The sequence below is a fragment of the Heterocephalus glaber genome, unplaced genomic scaffold (assembly GCF_053883595.1).
Source record: "Heterocephalus glaber isolate CG9 unplaced genomic scaffold, H.glaber_assembly_v1.0 deba00001472, whole genome shotgun sequence".
NCBI classification, from domain to species: domain Eukaryota; kingdom Metazoa; phylum Chordata; class Mammalia; order Rodentia; family Bathyergidae; genus Heterocephalus; species Heterocephalus glaber.
The window spans coordinates 6,856,738-6,871,188 of record NW_028258315.1 but is presented as its reverse complement, the minus strand read 5'-3'; the positions used below and the strand labels follow the sequence as shown (position 1 = coordinate 6,871,188).

Sequence of the window (14,451 nt, the reverse complement as noted above, 5' to 3'; positions counted from 1 at the left end):
TGTGGGTGCTCCAGTGAGGGTGGCATGTGTGCCACACCCTACTCCAGGCCAAAGCATAAAGTCACAGTAGCATTTTCTGCCCTGAAACATGCTCAGTCCAGTACAGAAAGTCGTTTCTGAAATGAGATCTTATGATCAAGCGGAACCCACGTACCAGCACCACCTTTGGTTTACAGAAAATTCTTTGTCGGGATTTTCAGGGCTTGCTAACTGGCAGCTATGTTTATTAAGTATATCCCATAACTTCCAGGTATTCTGTCAGGACACAATTATCCAAACAGTGCATAGCAAAACTTAGGCTCATTGAGAAGACATGCATTTCCTTGGGCACTTTGCCAGCTTTTGATTTAGGGAAGTAAAAGGGTGGGGTCTCTGGTAACCATGGTGAAGAGAAGAGGGAGTGGAGCATGTGTGTAGACAGAGGGAGTGCTAGGGGTGGGTGTGATGGAACTGTTGCTGTGTGGGGCAAAGGGAAAGGAGCGTGTGTCTCTGAGTCCTCACAGGGCCACGGGTGAGTCTCAGCCGAGTGAAGGTCAGCAAACACTCTCAGGGCTCTCAACCTCACACTTCGGATTTTAGGAGGAGAGTGAAGAGGAAGGGAAAGCAAAAGATTTCTGTCTGCTTCTTTCTCTTTTACTCTCCCCATTTATCAGATTTGTCTTGGTTGGCTCTGTGGAGAATGGACTTAGATTCTTCTCAGAGGATCTGCTGAGACATTTGTTTGCACAAACATGTAACAACACACAGGAACATCTATGCACACAGATACACACATATGCACACACCAGTGTTTTTGGTAGTGTTGGCAAGAGTCTGGATAGAGGTGTTTCCATGGGCGGTGGTAATCCACGGAAGGACCATTCAGAGGTGTTTGCCTGGCCACCCACCCGAGGAGCAGGAGTCCAGGAAGGAGGCGACACTGCCCCCGGGCCAGGAGGGCGGGGTCTGGGAGGGGCGGAGCCAGGGAGGGCGGCAGGAAGGTCAGGAGCAGGAAGTGATTGCCTGGGTGAGGACCAACTCCGAGACACAGAGCTGAAAGTGCCCTCCAGTGCCTGGGAGGAAATGAGGAAATGTCCAGTCTCACACTCACTGCCAGTGTGAGAGTGAGATCAGGAGAAAGATTGGACTGAAGATGTCTCTTACCGGTGAAGGTTAGGACGGTAAGAGGAGATAAGACCCTTATGAGGTCATGATTAAACGAAAAAATGAGGACATTGTCTTTTGTAGGCTGCATCTGTATATGGATCATATAAATATATGAACCTATACCTGTGTAGCATATGTGTCTATCATAGATCATTGTGGATTGAATGGTATCTCCTGAAGCCCTCACTTTCCCCTGCTTCACAGTATAACTGCATCTGCAGTTAGTCTTTAAAGAGATGGTTAAGGTCAACTGAGATCTTTAGGGTGGCCCCGAATGCAAGTCTGACTGGTGTCCCTAAAGGAAGAGAGGATCAGGACACAGACACCCACAGAGGGAACCCAGGGGAGGGTGTGGGGAGGAGGACCCCCGGGAGGTGTCCGAGAGGCAAGGCCTGCTGCTGCTGCCATCTTGGACTTCAGCCTCCAGATCTATGGGGACAGAACCCATTGTTTAAACCACCCTGGCTGTGCTGCTTCATTGTGGCAGTGCTAGGAAACTGATGCCTGTATCCCTGCCTGTACAGAGCTATATGTACAGTGGACCTTTGTCGTATGAACTCAGTTTGTTCCTGAGCGCTGGTTGTGACTCAAGTTGGTCAACTGAAGGCTCAGGCTCCTCTACACAGCCTTCAGAGTCTCTCTCCTGTACACAGGCAGATCTCAGGGTCCTTAGAGAGACATTGGCCCAGGATTTCTCAGTTAACCCTACACGGGAAAGGATGCTGTCATGTTCCTTCCAGAGCCCTTTAAGGGTTAAATCTGTATCTGAGACCATCTGGAAGCACAAGCAGCCATTAGTCAGGTTGTAACTCAAGACTTTGGTAGTAAGTTAAAATTCTAGTCATAACCCAAATTGTTCCTATGTCAGGTTGGTCATAGCTCGAGGGTCCATTGAACACATGTAGCCATTGTAGCCACATGTGTGTGCACGCTTTTACCTAAACAAAGTGAACAATCTCTAACGGTACAGTTAGAGGGGCGGCTAGTAAGGCGAGCCAGCACAGAGCCGTGCCCCTGGGTGCAGTGGTCCAGCAAACACAGGTCTTATTAGCAGTGGTGATTTTCTGGATAGAAGGTGATGGGGATGACTCATACAGTCTTCATGCTCAAGGGGTTTTCCAAGGTCTGATGTACATCCTGGGCAACAGCTCACTGGCCCGAGATGTGCCTTGGTGGGATCAGGTAAGCAGGGAAAGACGCGGATGGAGAGCATCTCCTGACGCTCGCAGGCGCCTGCATCTCATGAGTCCACGAAGAACCAGCGCTGTTGCAAAGATCAGCCACCCTCCTGTGTGGCCCTCAGCTCTGTGGGGTGAAGCTGACGCCTCACATCCTCCCTGCCCATCTCAGGGACTGGTGGGGGGAGGGGAAAGATGGGAGCAGCTCTGCCCCCAGGTTTGCCTACCTGGTACCCAGACATGTGCAGACACTGAGCTCACAGGTGACGACTCCTGTGTCCCTGAAGGTGCAGCCGGTCTGCCAGTGTTTGGTGAGTGGAAAAGTCTTATAATTATGAGTGGCACAGTGGGGATTTTCCTTCTAACCCTGCAGTGTTACAGTCTGTGCTTTGCGTGGTTCTGGGGGAGAGTAGCAAAAGCCAGGCTGTGAGAGACAATTCATAAAGCAACAGGGAGAACTATGTGACTTTCATGAAAGATAAAATAAAAATTAGGATGACTTTCAAAATTTTTTATCAAAACATTAACAACTGTGTTCTCTTTGGCAGCACATATACTCATTAAAAACTCTTACTGGTGATTATAAATGTATAAGGAATTAAAAAAATAGCAAAACTGATGTTTATTGGTTCACTGTAATTTAAAACATTAGAGACACTGAGAAATAGCCTTCCATTTAATTAACTTTTTTCAAGATTTAAAGGTCAACTTCTTTTGACCTTAATATATTAGAAAACCTAGCCTAATTGTGAGGACATAAGCAAGACCCCTAATATGCCTCTGGAATCCTGGCTCCTAGATGGTGTGCCTGAGAGAATGCTTGGAAATGTCACACGAAATGCCACCAAAGTGCTGCCTTCCTCACCTTCCTCATCTGGGGAGGCAGAGAGGATTGGTCTCCAGATCTAGAATGCAAAATGTGAACATAGAATCTAGGATGTATAATGTTGATCCATAACCTAGAACATATAGCTGGGTTCTGGCCATGTATCCTGGCCTCCAGATGTAGAATGCAAAATGTAAACATAGAATCTAGAATGTATAATGTTGATCTAGAATCTAGAACAAATACTGTCAACCCAGAATCTGGAATGTATGCTGTTGATCTCAAATCTAGAAGGTGCAGTGTTGACTTGGAATCTAGAATGTATAACTGGGGTCTGGCCACACATCGTCAAACATGAAACAGATCTGACAAGAACTCCTATCCTCATATAGGCAGACACAACGCAGAGAAAGAAATGAACTGAAACATCTATGCTTTGTTCTTTCCCCTGCTAAATTCTCCAAACAGGTAAGTCATCCTGTTAATGAAAATTTGTAATTCTATTTGAATAATTTTATTCCAGTTTTGATTGACATGTATTTGTTGTACTTATTAATGGGGCATGGCGTGATGTTTCCACACACGCATGAGGCATAGTTAGCATAATTAGCATTGCCTTCTTGTCATTTCTTCAGGTTTGGAGTCTTTGAGGTCCTCTTTTCTTGATCTTGTTACTTTATTGTTGAAGATTTTTTTTTTGGTACCAGGGATCAAACTCTGGACCTTGCGCTTTTGAGACAGGTGGCGGAACCACTGAGCTAAATTCCCAGCCCGATCTTGTTACTTTATAACTCTGATGGTGAACCTTTCAGAGACTGAGGGCCCAAACTGCAACCCAAACCCACTTATTTATCGCAAAGTGCCAACACTACAATTAAACCTGAATACTGAGGTTTTAGTTTAGAAAAAACAATCTTTTGTCCTAAAAGGAAAACATAATAACAGAGCTTTCAATGATACAAACAGCCCACGGTGGCATGTGTGCCGTAGGTTCACCACTATTCTCTATAAATTAGGTTATTGTGAACCTTTGTCAATCCACTATGCCTCAGAACACCAGAACTTATTCTGCTATGTAGCTACATTTCAGTATTGTTTTACTTCTTTGTAAAAAACAGATATTAAGAGGAAATAGAACAGTGCCTGTGTTCTCATAAAATGTACAGTCTGGACTAAGCCTCTTTTCTACAGTTTGGGGGATTGTCACATTTTTTCCTAAATCTAGGTCTCTTCTAACATTTTATCCTTTGCACTTTCGATGCCTTGAAATATCTCCAAGTTTCCTGTAACATAAAGTTTTTTCTTTCCTAGCATCTTTACCCTAAGTAGTCTGGCTATACACCTAGAATCTTTCAAAAGACAGAAGCATCGACAGTCCCACGGCCAACTACTTCTCCAACCTCATTTATATCTGATCCAACTTGCATTTCCAACATTGTCACTTTTTGTGTATTTTGCTACACTTTTATCTTTGTTGACAAAGCTCCTCTTTTGGGCAGCTATTTACATAAAATGTCTTGTGGCCTTATCACTGGGAGCCAGGCAGGTAGTACAACTATACCCTTGGCTGTCTGTGTCTTTACTTATACCAGAGGTGCTGTGGCCAGGCACTGATGAACTTTGAATGAAGTGATGTGGTTGGTCAACGGTCATGATGCACTTCTCTTATTTATACAATGATTTGTAGCATGAATATCAAGCAACAGAGTTTGCAATTTATGTAGTTGCTCACGATTAACCTACCTTAGTAACTGAAATTGGAACTATTTTGGGGAGGGGAGTGGGACTGTTATTTAACTTCAGTTACCACAGGGTAATGGAAATTCATGCATTTGGAAAATATGCAAGGTAAGGACCTCTGAATATTTCATATTGAGATGTGTGCCTGATAGACAGGGCATACATTATTAATTACTGAGGTTTTTCATTGTTTGTGACCTTGAATTATAGTTCTTGTTTATTTGAAGTTGTTCATGTGTGAATGGTTTTACTTCATTAAGAAATAGCATTCTCATCCTTCACTTTGAGTTCCTTATTCAGAAATACATGCATGCGGGAGATTTTCTGAGCTGACGCTTCCTATAGATGCTTTTCTGCAGCATCTGTGTTTCTAGATGGTGATTAGCTGTGAGGATCGAGCATTTGAGTTGAAGAAGTTGCTGGCCTCTTACGAGAACTGATGTGTTAATGTGCAGTATGAGTCTTCCTGAGGTAGATCATGTTCCCTGGATTCTGCATTACTCTCATTTTAAAAGTGTCTGTGTTAGTTAGTGTTTCATCACTATGTCAAAATAACTGAGGTAACCAGCCTATAAAGAGAAAAGGTTAATGATGGTTCACAGTTTTGGGAAGTTTCAACCTCTGGTCAGCTGGCTTCTTTGCTTTTGGGTCTGTGGCAAGGTAGTACATTGCAGTGGGAGCACATGGCAGAGAGAGCCACTCATCTCTTGATGTCCTAGAAGCAAAAGGAGAGAGAGGAAGTGACCAGGGTCCCACCATCCTGCCAAGGGCACAGACTCCACTGCCACCAGGCCCCGCCTCTTAAAAGCTCCACCGCCCTGATAGCACCATGGGCTGGGGACTAAGTCTCCCACACTTAGGCCTCTGGGGACACTTGTCCAGATCATGGCGATGTCACAAGGTTAATAATAATTTTGTTGGGAGTCCCTTAGCTGGCTAGGGCTGCCATCATGAACACTATGGAATGTGTAGTTTGAAATCACAGACATTATTGTCTCCCAGCTCTGGAGAGTAGAGGTCGAGGATCCAGGTGGGCAGGGCTGGTTTCTCCCAAAGCTTCTCTCCCAGCTTGCAGGTGGCACCTTTTGGGTGGGTTCCCACATGGGTTTCCTCTGTGTGTGGGCACCCTCCTCAGTGTCTCTCTTTGACTGAATTTCCTCTTCTTAGAAAATCTCTACTCAGCTTGAATTAGAGTCACCTGCATCACCTTGTTTAATTTAATTTAAACTCAGCCTCCAAATGCAGTCATGTTCGGATGTTCTGAGGATTACATCCCAAACACATAAATTTTGAGGGGGGGGACACAATCAGCCCATAACAGGCAGTAAGAAAACATGACACATTAATTTTAAGATGAATTCTGTTTTTAGAAATGTTGAAGAAAATCCAGGCATGGTGGTGCACACCTGTCATTCCAGCACTCTGGGAAGGCTGAAGAGGGAGGATCACAACTTTGAGCCTAGCCTGAGTAACTTATCAACTTTGTGAGACTCTATCTCCAGACAAAAAGAATCAAACAAAGAGCTGAGGATGTAGCTCAGAGCAAAGGCATTGAGTTCAATCTCCAGTACCGGGAAAAAAAAAAAAAAAAGAAAGAAAGAAAAAAGAAAAATTAAAGGAAAAGTAAGGCATTTGTTAAAAGAAAAAAAGAAAAATTAAAGGAAAAGTAAGGCACTGTATTTATTAAATTTACCTAACTCTGCCTCTTTTTTCATACATCATCTCACTGAAGTGGCTGGGATTATTCTACGGATCATATTTAATACAAAACATTGAAGTGGGTGGTAGAGAGTAGGGAATAGCTCCAACATTTTTGTAAAATATAGATAAATATATATTATGGATTGTGTCTAGATGTACCCCCCAAAACCTCATCCAGTCCTATGTGGGGCTTTTTCAGAGGTGGCTAAATCTAGAGGGAGGTGATGTACTTAGAGTGTGTGACTGATTCATGGTGCAATGCTAGGATTAAGGGTGGGTGATTACTAAATCAGTCCACTGACTGGTTTGGCATTGCCCTAAGCCCAGAAGCCTGGATACAATATAAGGGACAAGAAGAGGTGCATCTTGTCCCTTGCTTACTTTGCTACCTTCTGCCCACCACAAACTATCCACCATGCCACTTTGCCTTGGAGCTAGATGATTATGACTGAAACTCTACAAACTGTGAGCAAAATAAATCTTTCCTCCCTTACCTTATGGCTGCTGGGTATTTTCTCACAGTAATAAGAAAATCAACTAAGACAATATATATACAAAAATAAGATTTTGTTTGGGGTTTCTAAGGTGTCTAAATATGTTTACTGAGCTTGAACCACAACAGTCAGAAGTTGGAACTCTTGGTGCTCAAATGTATGTTTAACAAGGGCTCCTTTGTTACTTGCAAAACAGTCCTCCCAGTGTGGGGAATGGGTCTGTCTTTCCCTGCTGTCCTTATTCCACAGTGCTCCTTGGTGGCTCCATCTACAACCACCAGTTAGGATCTTTAGTACCCACATGACCTAGTGTGTTAATCATCCTTCTGTCACTATAACAAAGTACCTGAGACAAACAATTCATAAGAAAAAAAGGGTTTTTTTGGCTTACAATTTCAGAGGTTTCAGTCCATGGTCACTTGACCACATCACTTTTGGGCCCACAGTGAGGCAGAACATCCTGGTGGGAGGGTGTAGTGGGGAGGCTGCTCATCTGATTTTGTTGGAGGCAAGGAGAGAGACAGGAAGGGGCCTGCACTCTGGTATCTCCTTCAAACACACCCCAATGACTTCACTTCCTTCCAATGGGCTCCACCTCCCAAAGGTTCCACCACCTCCCAATAGCTCCAGCAGCTGGTGCCTGAGCCCTTTGGTTCCAAGCTGTATGCACACTCTAGCTCTTGTCCTGTTTCCTGGGACTTAGCTCATCTCAGCACTGGCCTCAGCTCACTTTGCTCTGAGAGTGCCTCACCTCAACTTGAGCTGCCCTTGGTTTCCTATCGCAATCCTCCTAAACCCAGGAAGGGAGTGGAAGACCCCACTTGACATTCCTATATCCTGGATGGAGATGCCAAGGTGTCAGGGGTTGGGGCAGCAGCCAAGGGAATAAAGGCTTCTGCTGCATCTGTCAGGCAGGTGATTCTCAGGTGTATCCCAGAGGTTGCTCTGGGATCCCCGGATGATCGTTCTGTAGACATGGCTTGGTGGCCAGTGTGATCACAGTCACACCCTGTTTTCCTTCTTCTCTCCGTCTCGCTCCATGTTCTGCCTTCCCAAATAAACCACCTGCTCTGCTGTTGGCAAGTGGGGTCTCCTAATGAGCCATGTCTGAGTCCTGGGTCTTTGGCTACAGTACCTGGAAAGGAGACAGATGGGATGGGGTATTGTGGGGAAAGTAGAGAAAGTAAAGGACAAGTCTCGAGGAAAAGGGGCACCACTGCCCCAGGAGAGGGGAAGAATCCCGTGTGGAGCAAGATATGGGCATGGGAGGTGGTGAGATAATTTTCCACTATTCTTTAAAAGGGCTTGGGTAACAGTGGACACCAGACTCCCAGGAATTTGGTTTATGAAAGGGTGAGGCAGGAAATTTACCCACCATTTCCCCTGCTGGTACTGACTCATCCCTCCCTGTTCCATTCATCAGCACATACAAAGCAGCCACCTTTCCCACGTTCTTCATTCTTGTCTCACACTTCTACAGGAGGTCGCCACGATCTATCCTGGAGATGGGAAACCAAGGCTAAGGGATGAGCTGATCTGCCGGTGCCCTAACAGAGTCTCAAAGAGTTCGGGAGCATACTTTGGGCTCCCTGCCCACTGTGACTGGGCCCCACCTTTTACGGGAACCACTTAGGGAAGGTGGTTCGCTAGGTTCCTGGAAGGCAGAGGTTTGCTTCTGCATGCCTGGTGCTGGGGTGTTCCTAGGAGTGCAGGGGAAGGTTGCAGCAGGCGGATCTAAGAAGTGGAGGGGAGAGGGGCCTTGCAGCAGAGGCTTAGATCATGTTGCATCACTGCCACCATCTTCCCGTGATGGGACTTGTCCCCTGCAGTAGAAGAGCCTTCGACTCCATCTTCAAGCACCACAGGGCAGGACTGCGGTCATTTCTCTAGAGACACGAGTCAGGCTCATGCCCTGCTCCTCAAAGGAACACTGTTTGTAGTCAAATGCAAACAAAACAAAACAAAACAAACCCCAATGTTGACCTGTTGTTTGTTGTGCAAAAATAGGATTCTCAAGAGAATCTGTACCCACCTAGGAGTTCCAGTGAAACACAGACAAGAGTACATCTCCACTTAGTGTTTTTGTTTTTCTCTTAGGTTGGTTCTGGCTGACTTAGAGGCTGCCCGGCTGTCTACTGAGTGTAGGGGAGGTGATGTACTTAGCATTTGTTAATGGCACCTGCATACCTGACTTAGACCTGTGACAACCCTGTGAGGCCTGTACCTCAGTCACCCACTTTACCCATGAGTGAGCTGGTGCCTCGTAGTGCAGGGTGACCTGAGCATTGCTGGGCCAGGTGAACATGAAAACCAAACCAAGTAATCTGGGTCCAGTGGCATCAAGGGTCAAAGCCTGTGCTGTCTCCAGGGCACTGAGCCTCCCAGGCTGCTGAATGGGACGTAGGCCGGCTTCCTGTACAGTGGAGTCACCCTGCCACATTCACAGCCCCCAGCCTCAGGGACCCCAAATCAGGGCTTGCCATCGTTTACATGTATTTTTCTTATTTTTTTTTATTATAGATGTCAGGTTCTCCCCCTTTTGCTACAAGTTTCCTTGGATAACCTTAATTACCTGGAGGTGGTGGAACATGGAAGAGCTGAATCTTTCATTGATTCTCCAAGGCACGCTTTCTCAGGTTCTTACCACTCTGAGATCTCCATGCCCTGAACTCTGTCAGCCAGGCAGGTGTGTGCTAGCTGTCACTGACTTTGTGGGAATGTCAGAGAGTGGGTGTCACAGATTTGGAGGACAATCCCGAAGACAACTGTGGATGGAATACTTTTAAAAGAAACATGCTCCCCCCACCAACTTTCCCCAAATCTCTTGAGGGCTTCTAGGACAACAGTGTCCGGAAAGACCCAGATATAAAGATCCAGAGCCTAAGAGCAGGTCCACGGAGTCAGATGCTGAATGTGAAGTTTAGGGACCCCTTAACCCATGTATCTGTCTCTATTTCCCTTTCTGTGCAGGCTGAAGAGAAACGATTAAGCCTTTCATGGGAGGTCCAAACAAGCTCTTTGAATATGTTTAAAAGAAAAATTCTAAGAGATGAGGAAGCCTCATGATGTGTATATGTCCACATTTCTGCTTTCTTGTTCTTTCACTAAATAACAGCTGGTCTCACACAGTTAGAGCTTGAGAGTCCATGCAGTACAGTACGGCAGCCTTCCTGTCTGATGTCTCCACAGCCATCAATATGTTTCTCATGTATTTGTGGAAAAATATGCGAACCATCTTGCCATTAAACTATTTTTGAAATCTTGTGGAAGCCTGCCAGTATTTTTCCAAGTCAGCTACAACACTCTTGCCTGTGAGAGAAGTTCCCCTACTGTAAGACTATGTATTTGGATATAGTTTTTGTTGAAAACTTTTTTGTTAATCCTGGCCATTGATCTAGAGCAAAACTCAGTAAATAAAAAATGCATAAAATTCCAATGCTTGCTATATAAAATATGTAATCTGGGGAACAGAAAGTTATTGGTGCCTAGCTGGTTTGGCTATTTTGTTGTTGTTGATGGTTTTTGTGGAACTGGGGATTGAGTCTGGGGGTATTAAGCTATTTCCTTGGCCCTTTTTATGATTATTATTTTTTAAAACTTTGAGACAGGGCTTTGGTAAGTTTCCCAGGGTGGTTTTAAATTTGCAATCCTCCTGCCTCAGCCTCCTGAGTATCTGGGATTACAAGAGTGAACCACTGTGACTGGCTGGTTTGGCATTAATAAACACATTTTGCTTGCTTCTGTAGTGACTGACTTATGATTAGAATCCTGTGCGTCCCTTAGTTCTCTTGGTTTGTCCCATGGCTTTAACAATGAATATGTAGTATTCGAATATACAATACGTCTTTAACTTTATCATCGGTGCTGCAGGTGTATTTATTTATTCTATCTTTGCTTTTAGAAAAACACTATTATACCATAAAAATCTTTCAGCCTTAAATTCTTTCCCACAGGCTTTCATCCTCTGGCAGCTCATATCTGGGAATAAAGAGAAATCAATATCTTCTGGCCCAAAGGGCTGTGGACTTTGGAGTTTGTCACTTTTGCAGATAACAAATGGCCCGCATAAAAGAAGTCATCAGCTGCGGGGTGTGGGTGGGGAGCAGGGCCCGGATGCAGGGAGTTGGATCTCAAGAAAGCAGAATGCAGAGGCCCCTAATTTAGGAGCAACTGTGTTAAACCAAGCTCCCACCCAAGAGCTCCCTGATCTGGGATTTGGTGCCCCGTTGAGCAGTCAACCCCTCTCCCACTGCCCGTGCCCCCATCCCCCAAGGCAGAAGCCACGAGCTCCAGGCCCCTCCATGCCATCGCCGGGGTGGCCCAGGTTTCCTTCCACTTCCGCGCCCCTCCCTGTGTCCCGCAGCCCCCTGTCGGGAGCCGTAACCCTGGCTACTGCTGTTGGCTGTCGGGTTCTTTGGGCGGAGAAAGACATCCGTCTTTTGGGTTAGGTGGCTCCTTTACTTTATTTTTATTTTTTATTTATTTTTGGTTTCTTTCTTCGAGATGGGATCTCACAGTGTAGCCCTGGCTGGGCCTGAGCTCCCGGTGAGTGTCCCGAGTGCTGGGATTACAGGTGTAACCTGTGAATGGCACCCCATTATCCACAGCACAAGGTCCAAACTCCTAAAGCGGCTTCTCCAACCCTTTATCATCAGACTGGGCGTCTGAGGATCCTGTCTCCTCTCTTCCCTGGTCCGTTCTCCTTGTCGCTTCCCAGGCCACTGGATGTGGCTCATTTTCCCCAGTTGATGCCGGCTCTGCCAGCTCTGCCAGCTCTGCGCAGGGACTAGTGTGGGTCGCAGAAGAGTCGGTCCACGCCAGGTCAGAGCAGGTACGCCGCCCGGGCCGCACCGCAGTGGGCGGCAGCTGCCTGTCCTGCGGGAAGAGCAGGAACGTGGAAGCTTCGGAACAGACGGCCGGGCTGTCCGAGCCCGCCCGGGGCTGTGAGGTCATCTGGAACAGGTCTGGGTGGATGTCCACGAACCCGACTTGGTTTCTGAAAATAACACAGGATCCCACGAGACTGCAGGGCATAGTAAGGTCATCGCGGGGCAGGACTGGTAAGGACACACCTGGTCCACTCGCGCAGACACGGGGCCGTGTGAGCTCACGCGAGCGCATTGTCAGGGTTAACAGGTGTGAAATCGGGATTATTCGCAAGGCTTCTCGTCGTGTGGCTTGGCCGAGTTCGCTCCCGCCTCCTTCGCTCGCAGGTGCCTCCTTCTCAGCAGGTCCAACACGGGCCCCACCTGTTTGGCTTCTTGGCTTCGGAGGCCCCGGAAGCCACCAGTTCCGAGCCGAGCAGATCGGAATCAGCAGGTGGCTTTCCGGGTCACTGTGGAAGCAGAGGCCTGGGCAGCCCTGGCCTGGGCGGCAGAGTCAGGGCCATCGGCCGGCGCTAGGCGCGGACGCACAGGGCCTCCGGGACATGTTGCCGAAGCCGAGACGGCTGCGCAGGGCTGGTGCGGGTGCTGGGTGGGACGAGGGATCCCAGGCCGGAGGATGCCCGGTCCCTCCTGGTGCGCGTGTGCGTGCGTGTGTGCGTGTACTGCGTGCGCGCGCGCTGCCTGAGGGAAGCCTCATGGTCGCTCAGCACGCGCGGTTGTTTGCTCCGCCTTCTGCGGGTTTCCGCTCACAGCTCCACCGTAAGCTCCGCTGCCCACGGCGCTCACCTGAGCCGGGCCCTCTGATACCATCTCATTGCACCGCAGTGCCCTGCGACGAGGCAGCTCAGGCGCTGTCTGCCCCATTCCTCTCCCCGGGGTCGGGGACATCAGTTGCTTCCCTGAGTAGCAGAGGAAGGAGACTGAGAGCAATTTAGAGACCTTTCCTTGGCACTGTGCAAGATACAGCCTCAGAAATTCTGGAAAGCTGGCTTCAGCCTGAGCAGTGCAGCCCTGCCTTGTTATTTCCTGCAGAATTCTTCTCCAGCTCAGCCCTCCCCGAGATGGAGTCCGTCTAGTAAGAGCTTGGCTAAGCGCGCACCCCTCCTTTATCCACCTGCCTGTTGCGGGGGGTGGGGTGGGGGTTCTGATACGGAGGCGGAGGGGCTGTGCCCAGCTGCTTTTCACTGCAGGGAGAGTATTTATTGAAGTCCTGGGGACAGCTGGGAGAATCTGACAAGAAGTAAGGCACAAACATTCTTTATCTGCAGGATAGATTAGCTTCTGTTTGGGCCTGCAGTTTTTTGAAAGAAGGAAATCATTTTCATAAGCGTCAGATTAGATCTAGGAAGTACGCAGGTCAATGTGTTTGTTGACAAAAAGCTCAGCATTAGGATTTTGTCATTGGTTGTTTCTGCCACCTGCTGGAGAAATTTGTGAATTACACTGCATGGGTAAACTATTAAATGTAACAAGTTTTCTGGGATGCAAGAGGGAAAAACCGATTTCTTATTTTAGAGTATTTATTGCTGTATTTCATATTAATCACGATAAGAGAAGAGGCAGAAGAATGAGCAACGAAACCACAGCGGGCTTTTCTCCTCTGGGGCACTCAGGAGAGGAATTTGTCAGGACAGTGCATTATACTCTGAGAGTTGGTTTTCTCCGAAGTAACCCTTGCGTGGAGTTTGAGTTTCCAAGACCCACTCTGCAAATTTATGCAAAACCTACCAATTCCTTTGAACAAATGTAGTGCAAAAGAAATTAAAAAGTGAAAATTGCAATATTAAATGATAGCGTCTAAGGCATATCTTCAATTTAGGCAGTGAAACTGTCAGGTTTGGGGTCCACGAAGCTTGTTAGCTTCACATCTAAGCCCTGGTCCTCTAGAAATGTGAGTTCTGTGTTAAGTAAGGGGTTTTTGCAGCCTACATCCATTCCACTCACCTTGGTAGACATAAAATAGGCTTTTTTAGTAATTTAATACTAAAAGTACTGAGGTCCGTAAGAGGATGATTTTGGCCCAGATAGAGGACACTGATAAAGATTCCCACAATGATTTCTCCTCTTCTTCCTTTTACAGAAACCCCAGATTCCAGGGGGCTCCAGAGCCATGGTCCGCCTGAGCCCCTGACGTTACCAAGGGCTTGAACATGCGGGGAGCTTATTACTAGAGAAAAGCTGCCTGGCCAGTGTGGGGACGAGACTGCAGGTACAGAAAGGAAGGGAGGAGAGAAGGAAAGGAAAGGAAGGAGGGGAGGAAGGAGCAGGCAGGCAGGCTGGAGGCTTTTTGGACTGCAGAGCAGTTCTAAGGGAAGCTTGGCCAGGCCGCCTGGGATCCCTGTGACAGGCAGATTCCAGGATGACCTGCAGTGACCTCTGCTTCCGCATAGCCATGCCTGTAAGTGGCAGGCTTCAAATGGGTGGCGTGTGGCGGAAGTGATGTGTGTCCCTTCCACTAGTCACCTTCTGGCTCTCTCTTG

The 14,451-nt window shown here is 47.2% G+C and overlaps 1 long non-coding RNA gene across 2 annotated transcripts in view; it reads left to right on the top strand.

Moving 5' to 3' along the window:
* Window positions 1-988: 988 nt before the first annotated feature.
* The window catches only part of LOC110349783 (uncharacterized), a 135,332-nt gene continuing 121,869 nt past the window's right edge, over window positions 989-14,451 (top strand). For both annotated transcript variants that reach the window (XR_015439301.1, XR_002396029.2), the window contains exons 1-4: window positions 989-1,160; window positions 3,543-3,618; window positions 9,606-13,046; window positions 14,052-14,180. This is a non-coding gene — a long non-coding RNA (uncharacterized LOC110349783). The remainder of the gene's footprint in view (window positions 1,161-3,542; window positions 3,619-9,605; window positions 13,047-14,051; window positions 14,181-14,451) is intronic.